This window comes from Cupressus sempervirens, chromosome 6 (genome assembly GCF_028749045.1).
Source record: "Cupressus sempervirens isolate cs-2001-9-10 chromosome 6, ASM2874904v1, whole genome shotgun sequence".
Lineage (NCBI taxonomy): Eukaryota > Viridiplantae > Streptophyta > Pinopsida > Cupressales > Cupressaceae > Cupressus > Cupressus sempervirens.
This window is the reverse complement of record NC_143123.1, coordinates 331,194,327-331,215,056: the sequence shown is the minus strand read 5'-3', so window position 1 is coordinate 331,215,056 and position 20,730 is coordinate 331,194,327.

Genomic DNA, 20,730 nt, shown 5'->3' with positions numbered 1-20,730 from the left:
TATCTATTATCCAATCAATTTTTTTTTAACTCAGGAAACTAGAGCCTTTTCTTCTCTAATTTCTGTATCAAGATCATCTTCCTTAATATCTACAAATCCTAGCTCATCATCACTTTCAGTCTGACCTTTTTCATCAGATTAATCATTTTCATTACCATACAAATAATTTCTATCTTTTCTAGGCTTAAACCTTCCCTTATATTTTTTCTCTCTTTTAGTATATTTAGATGCATAATGACCAAACTCATTGCATGTCCAACATTTAAAGATATTTTTACCATATTTTTCTCTTCTTACAAGAAGTATTATATCTTCCTCAATCTTCTTATCTTCATCAATATGCTTCTACTTCTACTAGAAAAATCTCCATGTGTGTTTGCACTTCTAAACAAGCTTGGCTAAACATTCAAGGCACTAAAAGTTGTCTCAACTCTTGTTAGTTCTCTTGATTGTCTTAGATCTACTTCTTATACTTCCAATCTTCCAAGTAATTTTTCCCTGGTAAACTCCTTGTATTAGTAGCTGAATCATCTGAGAAACTTGCTTGAATGGTGGTGTCAAAGTTTTCAAGATCTTCCATGCAACCTCATCTTCTTCCTTGGTTGAACCCTATGACTTGATTCTTGCAGTAATCTTTAATATCCTACCAATATAGTTTCTTATAGAATCATCTTCCATCATTTTAGCATCTTGAAATGCATATATACAATTTTGCAATCTTACTCTCTTTCTATGTGTATCCCCTTCAAAAATAGATTCTAATGCTTTGCAAATTTCATGAGATGTTTGAAGTGTCTTTTCCAGATTGTATTCATTATTTGAATGAGGAGATAGTAGAGCTTATCTAGTTCTCATGTTGTACATGAATAGATCTCCCTCTACTTCACTACATTCTTCAATCTTCTCTTCTTTCACAATTATCTTTTGACTCTTTGTCAAGATCTAATTACCTAGACCCATGCACAATAGATGAGTCTTCATCTTCTCCTTCCATCTAACATAGGTGGACCCATAAAATCTAGGACTATCCTTTCTAAAATGATTCACCATCAATCTCCCAAGGTTGTTAAGCGTATCCTTCAAGGGCCTAATTCTCTACATCAATTGCTAGAATATATAGTTCACCAATATAACTGAGAGGGGGGTGAATCAGTTATTCAACCAATATCACAATTATCAATCTTATTAAAAGTTAACCATATGAGTAGTATAATTAAAAACCACAACAAGATACTCATAGACAATAACACTAGGTATGTTAACTAGGGAAACCCTTGATCATAGGGAAAATGTTTGTAGGGATGGTACCCACAAGATGATATATTAATATAAATATTCCTTGTTAGAGGATTGACCCTATTAGGAGTATATAAAAACAATAAGTACATATTAGTCCCTATTAGGAGATTTTGAATCCCTATTAGGAGATTCAGACCTTGTTAGGAGTTGTGCCAACCATGTTAGGAATTGTGGAAGATAGTTGGATCTACTGCATAAAAAACTTCAAGGTTAAGACCAATGAATCCACTATCCAAATGATCTTTGTATTATTCCTTGCAAAATAATAGAAATTAATAGTACTTCCATCCACTTTCTCTATCCTATTAATTGACCTTATGCTCCTTTTGATCTTGTAACTAGATCACAAATCTCACATCCAATAATCCCTTGGATCACTTACTTGCATTTAGAAAACACTCTGCTCTTTTTCACACTTCATACTTCATGCAATAATTGATACCTCTTACAAACAAGGAAAACATATTTCCTTTATACCATATCTTAAAAATAATTTCTAGAGTTAGCCTTGAATCTTTCCCAATTAATTATAATAAAATAGTTAATTAATTATCATTACAATAGCACTGTTGGCTCATTCTCTATACAAAACTTCATGCGTGTGATACTATAGCTTGTGCATCTACTGACATCACCATCTGACTATCCTCTATCATTGTTTAACCATGTATCTCCTTATTACATCTCAAATGAAAGATATAATAAAAATGTCAAAATCTACTTTCCAAGCACTCTGTCTCTAAACTACTATTTGTAAATTAGGTACAACTTTCATATGTATTTGACTTGTGTTATTTGCATTGAACTACATCATTAGGAAATTGTACTAAACATGTCCATGGCCCCACCTCACCAAACAAGAAAAATATTGTCTGCACAACTATGATCTCTCTCTCTATTACTCTACCAATCCTCATAGACTTTTTGTTAAAAATAGGGATTACTAAGGGGGGGTGAATCAGTAATCAAAAAACTTTAGTCGCCAACTAGATATTATTACTTACTTTAAACCATGCATAAAAAAGTAATAAAGTAATGTTGAACAGTAATAGTAACAATGCACAAAGATAACTAATAGCACCATATTTTGTTAATTAGGGAAACCCTAGCCAAGGAAAAATTCTAGTGATACCCACTAGATAATATACTAATATATGTCCCTTGTTAGATGATGGACCCTATTAGGAGTCAATGAGAAAATTTAGTATAACAGTCCCTACAAGGAGACTTTGAATCCCTGTTAGGAGATTCCAACCCTATTAGGAGTTGTAGAATAATCTATTGAAGAAGAGCCCACTGCCCAAACATACAATTTCAACTTCATGAAGAGCTCACTGCTCAATCAAGTAATCAACTATTATTTTCCTTCCCTTACTGATCTCTAATCTTCAGCTTAATCTTGGATCACTAGATAGTTCATACAAAACTTTGCATATATCACTTTCACAAAAGTTCACACACTTGTTACTCAATAGCTCACACATAAGCATTCACAATAGCACACTTCTTATCACAAGAAGTCATTTTCATAAGTACAATGCCTTTACATAAAATATTGTTCGATTGCCTAAGACCACAATTCACTTTTCCATGTTAGAGTGAACATCTAGGATGTCGGCCCTAATTGGACAAGTAATTGTTCTGGAAACAAAACAATTCTTTCCTTTAATTCTATTGTCCTGCTTCATCAAAACATGATTAACTCTATTCCATATAGTCCATACAAAATTTTGAGGCTATACACATCATCACCAACATGTATACTATATCCATGTAGCTTCACTTGTCATAATATGACATCTGCAACATATTATAAACAAATCAATACACTATTGTAAACCAAATCTATACTCAAACACTAAGTATCTTTATTTCTAAGGTTTCCTATCAACATGTACATCATGTTTTTCCATTAACGACAATAATTACATATCACATTTATCCAATTGTCAAAAATCTCCCTCTTTGGCATTGATGGCAACAAAATAGGGAAAATTGGCTAAGTGACGAAAATAAACTATCAAAATAAACATTACATCTATTACAACTTTACATATATATGCTCCCCTTACAATATACTTTATACTACACATGTATCTCTCCCAACAATGAAATGTATACAATTTTTACATGAATCTCTCCCCCTTTGACATCAATGACAAAGGTCTCAAAATATCAAGATTCTATCCAAAATTGTCAAAACTATTGTCCTTTCCTTTATGCTGAAATAATGTTCATACAGTCATCAAAAATAGCTTTCAAACTGTCTATACCTTTGTTCCATGTTTCTTTAGTAGACTCTGCTAATGTGAGAATTGCACATAATGTGTATGATGCAATCTCAACAACATTTAAATCTGAATACTAAAAGTTTGTATATGTTTCTTTAGCCTTGACACATTCTTCTAGCTACTTTTCAATAAATGATAACTTCAGAGCAATGGATTCTTTAAAATCATATGTTCTCTTCAATATCTACTCTTTCCAAAGTTCCAATTTCCTAGTCTTGATATGAACACTGGCAACTTGACTCTCAATATCATCAACTTTATTTGATGGGTGCTAGATTAGGCTAGATAAAGCTTCAAGTTCATTTATCTTAGCCTCTATCCAACTGTCCAAATCCTTAGTCAATTTGTATGATAAGGTACACTTAACATACACGGATTTCCCTTCTTGATAACACTTCTAAAGTTCTTTGAAGCATGTATAAAGGTTGACTAATTCATTCTTGATATTCAAGCAGATGGTGCTAGACAAATTAGCATCATGGGAAATCTGAGATTTTGTCTCTGCAACATTCATCAAATTTGTAAACTCTTCCTCAAAATACTTTAGCATTGCTTGTGCTCTTAGTTTTAGATTAGACTCACTATGATGTAGTATTAAGCTATTGTACAATCTATCTATTACTTCCATCAATGATCTCTACAAACTCATTACTGTCTTATTCTTCTATCAAAGTTTGGATAAGGATGAAATTAGATCAGTCTAATCATCATCATCAGTGGCCAAACTTGCAAGAAAGAGTGAAGTAGATGAACTAGATGGTTTAGTTTCATCCTCCCTCTATTTCTTTGATGCTTCCTTAGCTTTCCTCTTTTCCTCTTCTATTTTCCTTTTCTTTTTTTCTTCTATAATTATCCTATTATCTTCTTCTTCCTTTCTTTTCCTTTCATCCTCAACCAATTGTTTCTTGGCTTCCTCTATCTTTTATTTTTCAATTTATATTAGCCTTTTCTCCATCTCAATTTGTTTCAACTTATCTTCAACATCTTCAGTATTAGGTACATTTGGTTTAAAACTACTAAATGGATTGGTATCACTAATGTTGATTGTAACATTGGTTTGATCAATCTTCATAATATCACCACTAACTGATACTTCCATTATTCTAGGGGTCAGAGGATTTTTTGTTTGAGATTCTGACAACATTTGGCTAATGATTTTTGCGATCTCCTTCCTCAACTTATCCTTCTCACCAACCATAAATATGAATGGCCTCAACTTTCCAAGGTTTCTTGATGAGCATGCTATGTGATCTCATCATATGTGCCAAATCCATACTTAGCTTTGTCTTTCTTAGAAATCAAAAATAAATCTATGTAGCCATCTACAACATTATCACTTAACTCATAGCTCAAATGATCTATAAATGTTTCCTAGGGTTCTACTACTTGAATGTATGTATAGTCAGTATCAACTAAAATACATATGTCTTCCTTGAACCTATCTACAATTGTAGGTGAGATCCTAAACCTTTGTTTCATCTCATTTTGGAATGTTCTAATAATTAAATTGCCACTATCCAATACCTTGTCTATAGGGTGCCTTCTACATATCTTTGATATCTTCTTCATAGTGTATCTATCACTACTCATTATATTTGTTATTAGTAAGTAGGGGAATCTCTTCAGCACATGAAAGAATATATTATTTATCAATGATTGGAATCTAAATACACCATCCTTTGTCCTCTTAATCTTTTTAAGGTTTTCCAAGAGTTGCATTCTCATAATTTCACCCAAATTCACTTTTTCTTTCTCAATACAAATCTTGTAAGCTACATATATAAATCCTGCTAAAAGTTCATCTATTTTAGAACTTGCACAAACTGAATAAGCTATTATTCTACTAAGAAATCTCACATCATCCTACTTGATGTAGTTCCCATTGTAAACTGCCTTAGTGTAGTTTTCTACTTTCTTTTTAACTAGTTTCTCTCCTATGCGTACAATTCCTTATTTGTTAAGGCTGGTTACTTCATGTATAAGGTTGGTAGAAGTGTCTACTAAATTATCTTGCATCCATAACTTTCCATCATGTATCCTACTCAGTATAATTTGAGTCCATTCATATGTATCTAGTTCACAATAAAAATGATACTTAAACAGGTCCAATTTACTCAAATATTCAAATCTAGCCTTAATTGACATGTTGTGGTTAAGGGCCAATTCCATATCCTTATTCATGTATTCACTACCAATTGACTCAAACTAGTAGTTCAAATATTTTTCTACATCTTCCAAATAGACTACATTGTTCAGGGTGATAGACAATATAGAATTAGGGTTTCCATCACTTGGTTTCATGGAAACTACATTAAAATTAGGTCTATCTTCTTTTTTAACACTATCAAAAACTTACATATCCATAATTGTTATCAACAATATCTTTTATTGAACAAATATTATGGAAAAATAATAAAATACCCCTTTATGAAAATAGGGTTTGCTTCAAAATTGCTCTAACAAGTGGCTTCTAAATATTGTTCACTTTGAATGTTTTCACAATAAAGTAAAATCAATTATGTACTCCATTTATGCATCAACTTGAAATTGCATTAATTGTGTACTTCACAAATATGAAAAAGTTTCTATTTGCATTCTACAATTAGATAATTATCTAGAATCATTTGTCTAATCTTGAAATGTCATATGAGGTTTACTATAGCCTCCTTTCATCATGACAAACATCCTCAAAACTTTGCATCACAAAATTCTCTGCAAAAATGTACTTTTCATCTTCTATTACAGAATCACCCTATACTATAATACTAGTAACTTTGAAATTCATCATAACTTATTTAAATGAGTTCTAAATCACAAGCAAGCTTAGGTATCATCTAACCACAACTAGATACACCATTTCCCAACTTTGCAACCTTTAATTTGGTCTCTGCATGAAGTTTTCAAATTCTAATGTTGTGAACAAGCTTAATTCAACAATTAACTTTGATCTTTCTATCTCATCATCTAACTTTTCTTTTGAGATATTTGTTCCTATCACAAATTCTTCATTAAGTTCTTCTTAAAGTTCACTCATAATTTTTCTTTTTTCTTCATTGCTTCTTCTAGTTTTGGAGTTCCTTTCCTAGTTCCTTCTATCATTTCTAGAGTTTCTTCCATCATTCCTTCTATTCCCAAAGTTTCTTCCATTGTTCCTTCTATCTCTAAAGTTTCTATCCATTCTGTAGTACCTTGTTGTGTGTCTGAAGTTATTCCATATCAGACATATAGGTGCTCTACTTCTAGGATTCTATTGACCATCAAGTGCATGATAATTCTGAGAAATGTGTCCTAAGTTATTACACTTATAACACATGATATGTCTTCTATCTTTAGAAGATCTTCTATCTCTCAATGTCCTTTCATTAAATCTTCTTCTATCTGTAGGTTTAGTATTTCTAGACATTTTTCTATTTCTTCTATCATTATCATATTTAGGTTTCCTACAATCAGTTGCATTATGACCCATACCATGACAATTATGACAATAAAAGTTCTTAACATGATTAAATGACTTATTAGTACAATCCTTTTTCATATGACTTGTTTCATTACATAAAAAGCACTTCTCACTAAACTCATACCTAGTTTCCTTGGGAGTCTCCACTTACTTTGGTTCATCCAAGATTTCAACTTCCTTGTTTTTCTCAACTTCTTTAGGTTTCTTAGAAGATTAACTGGATTCAATTTTATCATCAGATTTTTCTTTTTCTTTTGGATCTAATCTAATCTTAGGTTTCTTCGTAGACATGTTAATTAAATAACCAAGACCAGTCTTTTCATAAGAAGGTATCTATATAGACATAGAATCATCAAGCTTTTCTCTACTAGAATAGAGCTTCTAGAGCTACTACTTACACTATGTCAATTCATCTTTCATAATAGTATTTTACTGAAGGAGTTCTTCATAATCATCTTTCAATGTTTCAAACTTAGATGTTTTCTTTGCTAGACTTGCTCTCAAATATGCATTTTCAATCTTCAAATCAGATTCAATTTTGCTAGGATCATTTATCAAAGTCAGCTTCAAATTTATAATCTTCAATTCATGCTTCAAGATTTTGTACTCTATCTTCAACTTTGAATAGTCATCATTAGTAGTTCTACTTTTAGTATATTTAGGCTTGGATTTGAGATGTTCAATCTTTTCTTTCAATTGGAGTCTTCATATCTATCCTTTGGAGTATACATATCTATCCTTTAGCTTATCTCTTTCTTCAGTAAGGAGATCGATTTGTTCAAGAGCTTCTTTAAGGTCCTTCATCAAATATTCCATATCCATGGGGATCTTACTTAAGTTATTAAACCTCTTCAAATAATTATGCTCTGATACCAATTATTAGCAATAGGGATTATGGGGGGGGTGAATTAGTAATCTAGAAACTTCAGTTGCCAACTAGATATTATTACTTACTTTAAACCATGCATAACAAAGCAATAAAGTAATGTTGAACAATAATAATAACAATGCAAAAAGATAACTCATAATACCATATTTTGTTAATTAGGGAAACCCTAGCCTAGGGAAAACCCCAATGAGGATGATACCAACTAGATAATATACTAATATATATGTTCCTTGTTATAGTATGGACCATGTTTTGAGTCAATGAGAAAATTTAGTATAAGAGTCCCTATTAGGAGACTTTGAATCCCTGTTAGGAGTTGTAGAATAATGTATGCAAGAAAATCCCACTTCCCAACCATGCAATTTCAACTATGTGAAGAGCTCACTACTCAATCAAGTAATCTACTATTATTTTTCTTCTTTCACTAATCTTTGATCTTTAGCTCAATCTTAGGTCACTAGATAATTCATACAAAACTTTTCATATATTGCTTTCACAAAAGTTCACACACTTGTTACTCAATAGCTTGCACATAAGCATTCACAATAGCAGACTTCTTATCACAAGAAGTCCTTTGCATAAGTACCATGCCTTTACATAAAATATTGTTGGGTCGGCTAAGACCACAATTCACTTTTCCAAGTTATACTAAACATCTAGGATATTGACCCTAACTAGACAAGTAATTATTTTACAACCAAAATAATTCTTTCCTTTAGTTCCTCTATCCTACTTTGTCAAAACATGATTAACTTTTGAGGTTATGTTGTCATCACCAACATGTATCCTATATCCATGTAACTCTGCTTATCATAATATTACGTCTAAAATATGTTATAAACAAAATAATACATTGTTGTAAACCAAATTCTATACTCAAACACTAAGTATTCTTATTTTTGAGGTTTCCTATCAACATGTACATCATGTGTTGCCATTAATGACAAAAATTACATATCACAATTAGCCAATTGTTAATACTTTCTGCTATGTTGACATCAATGAAAAACATAGTCATGAATGCAACATGTCAATGCTCTCCAATGCTAAGGATACTCCCCAAATGGTATCACCAACAGTCATGCTAATAATAGACCCATTTAATTGGGTTATGGCTAGTTTCTTTCTAAGAATATCTGTTATGATATATTTTTCTATAATTTGTTACAAACTCTACCCATTTTTCCTAATTTACATTTTTTTTTTGTGGAGGGTCTTGAGCTAAGTCACTTAGCACAAGTTGAGTGAATTTTATTGTTTTATTATTTGGATTTTGGAATATGAATGTAGATGGATCAATTTTTCTATCGTGCTAAGATGTAATAAGCACCTTTAAAAACATCTCTAAATATAAATGTTTAGAAGGAAATACAAAGAGATACCTATTTAGAAGGAAAAGAAGAAAATTTTTACATAGCCCTTGAAGAATTGTAGAGCTAGGGCACAAAAACTTAATCATAGATCAAGGGCACAAAGAACAAAAGGGCATGGCATGGAAATGAAATCTTAGAGCAAGGGCATGGCAATGAAATCATAGAACAAGGGTATTGCAATAAAATGGAGAGATTACAAGGGCATGACAATGAAATCTTAGAGCAAGGGCATAGGAAATAAATACAAAGATCAAAGAAACGAAATTGTAGAGCAAGGGCATAGAAATGAAATGGAGAGATCAATCCTATCAATTTGACCTTAGTATTGTCATGGCTCTCAGTGCTAGGTCAAACTATCATTCATGTCATCTAATATTTGACATTCTTGAGTCTTTCAATCTTAGATCATGGCATTATCAATCATTTTAATAATATTTACAGTGTCCATTGATGTTATTATGATCAAACATTTTCAATCAATTTCGATCCTGTAGCATTTACAATGTTGGTTAAATGTTACATATCAATCAATTCATGGCATGTGTCCTTGGCATGTTATCAATTTCAATCAATCAATCTGACCATGGCTTTGGTCTACTTTTCATCATCTTATTCAATATCCATTATCATCACATTCTCATCAAAGGATATTGTTGCATTTATTTAATCAATTTTGGCCAATCATTTACTAATTTCCTCTATAGGATTAAATAACCAATAATTTAATCCTATCTTTTTCACCAATTATTCTTCTTAATTAATGTCCCCAATTAATTAATTGGCTCATCATTCACAAACCATGGAAATTCTTAATTTCCTAAGTCACATTCTCATCCATTAATTCCATTTTTACTAATTCTTATTTTGTGGAATAAAAGGATTTTTAATTCACGTATTCCATGAAATATTGACATCATCATGACTTGTGGGTGTGACATCTCGTGGATTCTCCTTTAACACTTGGCTAAGATATGTCATAATCAAATATTCTTATTCTCTTATGCACGTCCATATTTGGCTTATTTGTCATAGATTTTTGGCTTTAAGTGGGCTTGAGGTGTCTTAGGACACGTCATAGATTCTCTTCCACATTTAGCCAAGTTTGACTTCCATGCATCATAAAATATTACGATTGGCATATTGTCTTATATGCATCATGGATTCTCAAAGGAATATCTTGCCACATTGCATATCTAAGGTTGAAAAATCCAATGCTCTCATCCTCCATGCCACTTATAAAATGAGCATTCTTCCTCTCATTTCTGATCCTAATTCTTGAGCATTTTTCAAGTCCTTGGTTTTTTTGGTATTTTTACTCCATCTCTCACACTAAAATCAAATTTCAAGTATTCTCATAACATTATCACCATTATCATAGACTTCACTTCAATTTTGTGTGCACTGTAGGCAACTTTGGAGCTACATCATTTGGAGAAGAAAGAAGGACATGGGAGCTACAAACAAAAGAGGGGGTTTCTATTGCTTTCTTTATTAGTTTGGTTTTCATGGTAGACTAGTGGGTGCTAATGTATGATTATTGAGTTTGTGATTTCTCATAGCATGTTATGCATTTAACCCATTTTCTAGGTCCTACAATTGGTGAACCTGATCTGAACATGCATATCTATCTTGGGTTTTCTTGTTTTGTGCTTGTAGGTGCAAGGAAGGAGCTCACTTGGAAGAGTATAAAGAATATATACACCTCCATATTACACTTAGATTAATTAGTAGGTCTATTAACACACTTGTATGCTCTTGTTTCATGCATTTTGTTAGCTTGTTGTCCTAGGGTGCACTCTGCTTTGTCAAGGCGCACTTGGGACCCCTAAGAGCAATTTTAGGAGTCTAGGAGCTACCAAAACCTCTTTCTACTATTTTTGAATTACAAAATACATCCAAAAATCTCCAACTACATAATTGACACAATTTTCACTATTTGGGCACACTTGGGATAATAGGTTTCAAAATTTGCAGTTTCTAGGTCTTATTCAGACACCATTTCCCCACAGTTTGCACTTGACCTTCCAACTGTATCCTAAAACTACCAACTGCACCCAACTAGGACCCAACTATTTCATGGATGTAGTTAGCACTATCTAGGTGCACTTGGGGGAATTCTAAGCCATTTTGGCCTTCTAGGGTGTAGTTTGCTCTCTCAGAGTGCACCTAGTTCACAAAAAACACACACATCAATCAAAATCTGTATGTAAGGTTTCCATTTGCTTCTAGAACATAGATTAGATGATTTTGTGTTACTAATGGTCTAATTGTAGCATGTGGAAATCATGGGATGAAGACATGATCATAACAAACTACTAGTGCTTGCTTTGCAGGATGTTGTTGAAGTCCATTGTGTGTTTGTCAAAACCATGTGTGTGAATTTCCTAGATTAGATAACATTTTGTTTGGTGCTTAAAATGAACTTTTTATTTTCTTCCTGGTGTTTCTATAGTGTTTAAATCCCTAGAATTTACATTGGACATATCCTCTCCCCTCGCCATTCATGGATCTAGGGTGTAAGAGAAATCTGTGTAACTTCTATAGGAGGCCTTCCTTGGACCAAGATACTCAATATTGGGTATGCTAGGGGATGACCTTAGAGTTGTAATAGGCCAAAATCTAGGTCAATTTTCTAGGCACTATATATAGTTTGATTACTATGAAAGCCATGTTAGTAGTATTGTTGTGTGATAGCTCTCCTCTAGTACCCTTGTGGTGCATCAAACCTCGATTCTTGGGGCTTGGAGACCTTCTCTAGAAGTTTATAATTCACTTTCTAAATGGAATTCCCTTACTAAAAACCATGTTTTAGTGGCCAAAATCCTTCCTATCCACTAGCTCAAGGAGTCACCCATGCCCATGAAGACATCCTACATTCTTGTGGTCCTTAGTAGAGGCAATAGTCGCTTGGGAAGTCATGCCCCTTGGGAAGTGGATCTTGGTAGCCACAAGAAGTGAGTGCACTATAAGGGGGAGCTTGTAGTGCCAAGATCCTAGGTTGTCCACTCTAGATAAGCATGGCTAAACTTTGGTTCAACTCAGAATTTAGTGGATATAGTCCTAAAAGCCTAGGTTGTGGTGTGTTTGTTCACTTTTAACAACAACTATTCTTGTCTTAATGTGTCTTGCATGTGTGTAAAACATAATCAAGATAAAAGAAAACATTCAAATTTACACCTTAGAAACTTGCAAACACTTTTCAAAACATTACACATCACCAAAAAATTTCAACCTTTGTCCAAACTTTGCAAACTTTTGTTCAACACATTCAAACCTTAGAAAACATGCCAACTTGTGATCCTAAATGTACTTGGAAAAATGTAGATTTCATTCTTGCATAAACTCCACTTGCATTTACCCTAGTCTACGCATCATTATTACATCATATAGACTTTATATTGCACCTTTTATTCCTAATTTAGTATCCATTACCTTTCATATTGCATCCATTTGGGTTTAGTTTACATCCCTTAGTTTTTGCATTCCAATCTCAAAACTTGCATGTTTCATTGTCCATCTCATATCTTTCTATACCTAACCTTCATCTTGACCACTTTAACCCACATTATGGGTGTCCTAAACATCATTTTGAGCATTCATTCTGGTCTTAACACTATCCCCTATTGTTTACCTCTCTGTGACATCAATCTAGAAAACATAGCTCCCAAAATTGCCTTAGTTTCAGCCTAGTTTACCAACTACATCCTAAAACTACCAAATGCACCCAAACTAGACTTAACTACATCATGGATGTAGTTGGTAGTGTCTGAGTGAAATTGGTGGTTTGAGGACCCAGTTTGGGATTCCAGATAACATTTTGTGGCTTTTATAATGTCCTTAGGTACCTAGTTAGCTCCCCTTGCATTAGCTTGCCGAGATCTACATTCTACATCACCTAGTCTTTGTTACCTTCACTTAGGACATCATTAATTAGGTCATAACCTCTATTTTACATCTCCCAACCCATCATAACATCAACCCCAACATCTTATCTTCCTAGCATTTCAATTTGGTAACCATACCTTTCAGAATCAACATACATTCAACCCAACTTACCAACTGCACCCAGAACTTACCAACTATGTCATTGACATAGTCTACACTATTGGAGCACACTTGACACTATTAAGGTGCACTTGGTTACCTGCATGACCATTTTGGGCCTCCAAACTACACTTTAGAACCCTAAAACTGTATTTAGGAGCCTTTGTACCTCCCCATTCTGTGCTTGACCCAAAACCGCATCTTACACCCAAAATCCCATTTTGTATCATATTAATTTTCCATATTACATATATTTTCAGCATAACCACCATTTTGAGTACCTAAAACATCATTTTGAACCCCTAAAACCATCGAACTTAGTCAAAAATATAAATAAAAGTATGAACTCTAGAGTATTACATTGTGTCAACGGATGATGGATCTTGACCATGATCATTTTATCCTTTTATTTTATCATTTTATTTGGTCAAATTCTACCTATTTCAAGGTAGATTTGGCTTTTTCATTTTGATCTTATCATTATTTGTCCTTTTTTTGGTCAAGATCCAAAGTTTATTTTCATAACGTTAAAGTCTTAGGTTAATACATTGTAAAGATTTTACCTAAGTTCAAAACCTTGCATATACCTCTATCATTAGCATAATAATACTCCTAAATTTCATTTTGACTTACCCTAGTGGTATATCCCCTTCATCTTGCATTGATCAAAACCCTAGCATCATTTTCACTACCAAACCCTATCAAAGTGTCCATCAACCAAATTGTCCTTTTGATCACTTATCCTCATTTTTGCATATCCCAAATGTCATTATTAGACCTAGTACACCATCCTTTTCATAATACACCTTGCATACACCTACCTTTAGCATCCTTAAAAAGTCCAAAACATAACCCTAATTGTCATCTTGTATACCTTAGAGTCATTTTCATCCCCTCTAGTCAAACTTCAAAATGACACCTTGTATTTGCATTTGCATAACATCCTTAGGACATTTACACTTTTCACATCAAATCCCTAGCTCATTTAGCATTTCCTCACATTGTATAACATCCCTAAACACTTAAAAATCCCAAAAACATTCATATCTTGCATACCCACATCTTAGTTATCAAGTTTTGACCTCTTTTACCAACCGCAATGTTTTACCAACTGCAACCCTATTTTACCAACTGCACACTTCAAGTGCAAAATTGGTGTTTTCAAGATGCACTTGGTAGTTTTAGGACAAACTTGGTAATTAGTTGTTTCATTCTCGGTTCTAGAACTCTAATATGTACTTCCACACCTTGCATTGCATCCCAAGACCTTAGGAAACACTCTAAATCACTCAAAACACTCAATTTGCATTTTAGGCACCCTAGCACCTCTGTTAACCCATTGCATAACTCCTACTTACCAACTACTTACCTTCAGACCCCCAACTATGTCATAGGTGCACTTGGTACTATATAACTGTAGTTGGTAGTTTAGGTACGCACTTGGGAGGTAGAAAGTACATTTAGGTTTCCCTCCATTGCATCTGCATTCTTAGGTATCATGTCAGCACTTACTAGGACACAATCACCTCAGAGACCCAAGGAACTTTACCAACCTTTTTTTTCAGAGGCACAAACACAACCAAAACCTCATCCAAGATACAAGAAGAGCAAGAAAACCCAACAAACATTTGATGAAGAAAAAATCAAGGCATCACAACCATTACTAGCAGACCCCTTAAACATGTATCCGCAAGATCATCATAATCAAGTTATGGCACAAAAAACCTTAAAAAATATGCCTACTATGAGGTTTCCTTCAAACACTTCCCCTACACATCGGATGGTTCAATGGAGTCCAAACTATGAACCCATATTCATACCAATACTTCCAAGAGGAGGAAGTGTACCAACCACACCCGAAGATTAACAATCACATTCCTTCAAATTCAGCCAACCTAACACGAGCACCTTCCACCCTAACACATCAAAAATACAAAAAGGTACTGTACACCTTAGTGATGACTTTTACACTAATTATGGCATCACTAATGAAGAAATGGCTAGGGCATGTCAAGACAAAAACTTCCATAAAAACTTCAAACTTTTGATAGCCCAAGAAATTGTCAAATTCAACCCAAATGTGGAAGGACCTAAGTCCAAACATCAAACCAACACAACCATTGCAAACATACAACCCATGATCAATTTGGACTTAGATAATGGAAAATAACCTTTGGAGTTTTCAAACATGATAATGGCACCTATAAGGTCCCATCAAGAATCAACCATTGAAATCCTCCAAAGTACATTTGAACACATCAATGTTAACCCCTCCTTTGATGAAATACCACCAATTCCTAAACACCCCAAAAGGACATTAAGACTTGATTTTAGTCACATGATGCAACAACAAAACATACCTAAAGGGATTTGTGCTCTAGGGAAGCTACACATACCTTCTTTGGAGGCAAATCAACAAAGTACACCTTTTCTCCTAACCCTACCAAGCATTATGATATTGAATGTTATGGAGCCTCCCACAAGTAAACTATGTGCAACATAAACTACAACAATCCCTATTGATGTGCAAAGGAAAACCCTTATTGACATTACACCTATTCCCAAAAGGAATGCACCTCATTGTTAAGTCAATATGATGTCCCAAGCATAAACCTCTAACACACAAAGGAACCAAAACAACAATACCAACATGGAGATCACTTCTCAAGGACATAACCAACCATCCTGACAACATCAACCTATAGTGGTACAAGAACTTAACACTTCCAACCCTCAATCAAGTCTACATACACTTAGCACACATTCAACATATCAAAAACAACAACATCAACCACAAAAAAAACAACCTCAAGTGGTAAAAACATCCAACATTGGTCCAACATAAACCCACTTGACATCCATGCAATCTATCAACAACAACAGGCCATGTTTGCTAAACAACAAGAGTGACTCAAACAATAGTTGGAATATTAAAGATGACTTGAGAAACAAATTACATACCAACAACATTTATTGCAACAACAACATGTGCCACAACAACCTCAATAGATACCTCTACAACAACAATCACATACATGGCCTCACATATAACCAATAGAGGTATCTCAACAACAACCACAACAAATGGCACAACAACAACACATGGTACATTAATCATAGTCGATACCACAATAAATGCCACATCAAATACCATAACAAGTACCCCAACAATAGGGAGCCCATTTTCTTCAAGGTACCAACATACCTCCACCACCTAGAAACACATCACCAGACTCATCAAACACAGAAATGTCAGAACCAAGTAGACATAGCTCCCGTCACAAAAAACAGTCTACTCATAGGCACAAAGGACTTGAAGGAAAGACTACCATGCAAAACCCTAATGACAAGTTATTGCAACAGTTCAAAAAAATTTCCAAATAAGTCAAGGCATTAGGAGTCCAAAAGAAATAGGCTCTATATACAAAAAGGGACTCATGTCCTAATCCAATTGATAAAAGTCTATATATGCCTCCATTCCCAAAACACTTTAAGGCTCCAAGGTTCAAAAAATACTAAGGAAAAGGCAACACTATTGATCACATATGAGAATTTTGTGCCTCTTGTATTGAACTCAGTGATGAGCCCACTTACCTCATGAGATTATTCCCTCATTCTCTAGGTGGGCCCACACTTGAATGGTACTCCAAACTTCTCGATAATATCAAATCCTGGTTAGAACTCGTAGACAAGTTCATCTCCCACTTTTCCTTTAACATTATGAATGAAGTGACACTTTTTGATTTGTGCTCAACTAAACAAAAGATATGAGAACCATTTATCACATTCTTACTACACTAGAGAACCTTAGTCAATTAGTGCACACTAGACCTTCCTGAAGAACAACAAGTAAACTTTTGCATTGATAACTTAGTCCCACACTTAATGTATGTACTCAAAATCAAGAGCCCAAGCACTATTCCTAAACTGATGGAAAAGGGGGCTAGTATTGAAGATGCTTTTATCCATAAGGGAATCCTCAAGATAAACAAGGAAAATACAAACACTAGTTCCTCTAATGACAAGCCAAAAATTTTCTCCAAAAACAACAATGCTACTAATGATGCCATTGTGGATGCCCACATGATTAGCATAGCACAACCTCAATTGACTTTGAAAGGCGCAAACCCCACAAATTCACAAACTCCTAATCAAACAACACCTCAACAATAGAAAAATAAGACTTCCACACAAGACAAACCTCGAAGACATCCTAGAACCAAAGACATGAAATTCACACCATTGGGGATACCTCTTAAGACTACACTACAATAGTTAATAATAACTTCCTACACTTAACCCCAATCAAAGATGAACCATTTACTAAAGTTAATTGGTGGGATGACAAAAAGTATTGTGATTACCATTGCACCAAAGGACATAAGACTTCTTCATGCTTTCGATTGAAACATGCAATACAAGACCTTATTGATGATGGTGTAATCACGGTTGATCCATCACTATTAGCATCCAACTCTGACCACACTATCTTCAAAGATCCTTTGGGCAATCATGACAAGGAGAAGCCTTCCAGTTCAAACTCAAACTCATAAGGCAATGTGAATTACACTCACACTGGATATGACTACACGATTAATTGTTTCAATGAGTGTGATTCTCGCATATCTACTAGACTTGCACCCTCTAGTAGACCTCTTGCTCCTACTTCATCTTATTATAGCCTTGTTGAATAGCTCATAAATACCCCTATGCAAATATCCATTTTGGAGCTGCTACGTGCATCTCCCCAACACCAGAAAAACCTGGATCAAGTGCTTAAATAGTCAATAGTCCCAGATAACATGGATGTTGCCTAGTTCAAAGCCATGGTTGGGAACTTATCTACCTCAAAACATATTACCTTTTCTCCTCGAGATATTCCTAAGGACAAACCTAATCACAATGATCCCCTTCATCTTGAAGTCTTTTTCCACAATGTCAAAGTTAGATGTGTCTTGATAGATGGAGGAGCAGGACTAAACATCTATACTATTAAGATTGTCAAAAGTTTGGGTTATTCTAAACATGATGTGGATCCCTCTCAAAGAATCACAATAAAAGCTTATGATGATGGTGAATGCTTCTCCAAGGGTGTCATCACATTACCAATTAGAGTTGGTCCAGCTACTGAAGATACATTGTTCCATGTCATAGATATAGAAATGAATTGCAACATGATACTAGGATGCCCTTGACTTCAAGCTATGAAAGCAGTACCTTCTACATATCATCAATGTCTCAAGTTTTCCTATGAAAACGTAGAGGTTACCATCCCTGATGATCCAGATCCTTTCCAATTTTGTGCTAATCTAAGAGATGCTACTACATACCAAATCCCAACAAACAATGAAGCACAACCTATAGATTCCTTTAAGTATGTGGATGCTGATATACTACTCAATAAGGCCAAGGAAAATATGAAGATTGAAGACAATGGGTGTGGAGAGTACTTTATGTCTCAAGTCTCTCACATTAGGGAGTTGCCACTTTCTCTTGTATCTTATGGTAAATCACAACTATTGCAAGACCAACAATTTGAGATCAGTACACAAAATGCCACTTCTATTAATGAGAAAACTTTCATTTGTATGGAGAAAGCACAAGTAGAACAAAAACTCGCTTTGATATCTCCTAGCCAGTATGGACTTGGGTTTACTATCATGCAGAAAAAAGGCTATGATGGCTATAGCAGTCTTGGATCTTAGAAACAAGGAATCATTGAACCTATCACTACAAAAGGACAACCTCCTAGTTTGGGGCTTGGATTTAAACCATTACAAATAGGTCCTCCTAGTACTAATGTACCTACATCTAAGACTATGGATGTTTTGAATGATGAAAAGGCATCTGAAGATATCCCAGCTGAAACCAACAATCCTCTAGCTTTTGAGCATAACCCCAATGATACAATAGAATCTAATGCACATATCCATACCTTTCAACAAATCCCATTCAGCCCTAATGATGACATCCCCTCAAGTTATCCTAAACTATTGGATTGGGACCAATGTGGACCACCAATTTTTAATCAATTCGACAATGATGACACTCTTATAATAGACTTTGAAATATATGCAGGCATTATGGACAATAATCATAAAGAAGCAATTTCTCCTAAAGTGAACACATTGGCATATTGTTGTGAGTCAACTTTATCTGACAAGAAAGAAAAAAAAATGAGCATAGGTGTCTTGGTGAAAATTGAAAGGTGTCATTAGATTGTAAAAAATCAAAAGCTAAGCAGATCCTAAGGATAAAAAATGAAAAAAATGATGCCGTGAATATAAGCATTCTAGAGTTCAACATGCCACAAAGTCGTTTAGATCTCTCTTGATTAGCATTCATGTGGAAGGTCATTGGTCTCAAACCTCCCAACCCTCCCTTATATTTAGTTGTTTATCCCCAAATCCAGCTACCTAATTTTCCCAACACCCAAACTCAATTTTTTATCCAATAAGCCTTTGCATATGTCATCATCAATGACATCCCACATGACATATCTATTGACCCATTTATCCTTAGCTACCTTCATTTGCAAGAGGTAAATATTGTCTTACATATGGTACATAATGGTATATCTCATGGCCTTTCTAATCATTTGATTTTAGCTACAGGGTTAGAACAAATCCTATGTAGTTATGGTTAGTCATGGACCCCAAGATTATCAGCTAGTAGCAGCAATAATAGATTTCTTATCAGTAGTTGTCAACAAAATTCTTGATTCCATCAAAATGTCTTGAAAAAAACAAAGAAAAAAGTGAAAAAAGTCATGAAAAAATGGATGCCTTGATGAAAACCTAGCAAACAGGCATCTTGGCATGAAAATTTGAGTCAAGAGAAAAAGTCTATCCACAAGTGAAAACCTAGCAAATAGGCACTTTGGGAAAGTAACATGGTGAAATCCTAGCAAAATGGCACCATGTGTAATCAGTTATTTCTCCTCCATCTATCAAGATTCCATATGGTTTTTTCCCCTCTATCATTCCTTGATCATATCCTTCATATTGCAAGACATCCCTAGTCCCTTGTCATGGCTCACAAACTAGTTAATGTCCTTTGTTATCCTACTTAATGCATCACCAATCTATACATACTCTGTCATTTGGCCTTTGTACATAGTTTGCATCTTGTCTAGGGGCATATCACCTACAAAGTGCATGAGTTTGAATTTGAACTAGGGGCATATCCTAAGCACTTTAATCCATTGGACCTACCGCATAAAAGATTGGAGCTAACACTTGTATACGCTTATACAATCATAAAAAAATCCTAAAAATTCACATACGATCCTGAAAAATCCTAAAAGTCATAAAATATCCTAAAAAATCTATAGAAAACATAAAAGGTCTTGAAAAAGACACTAAATATCAGATAATG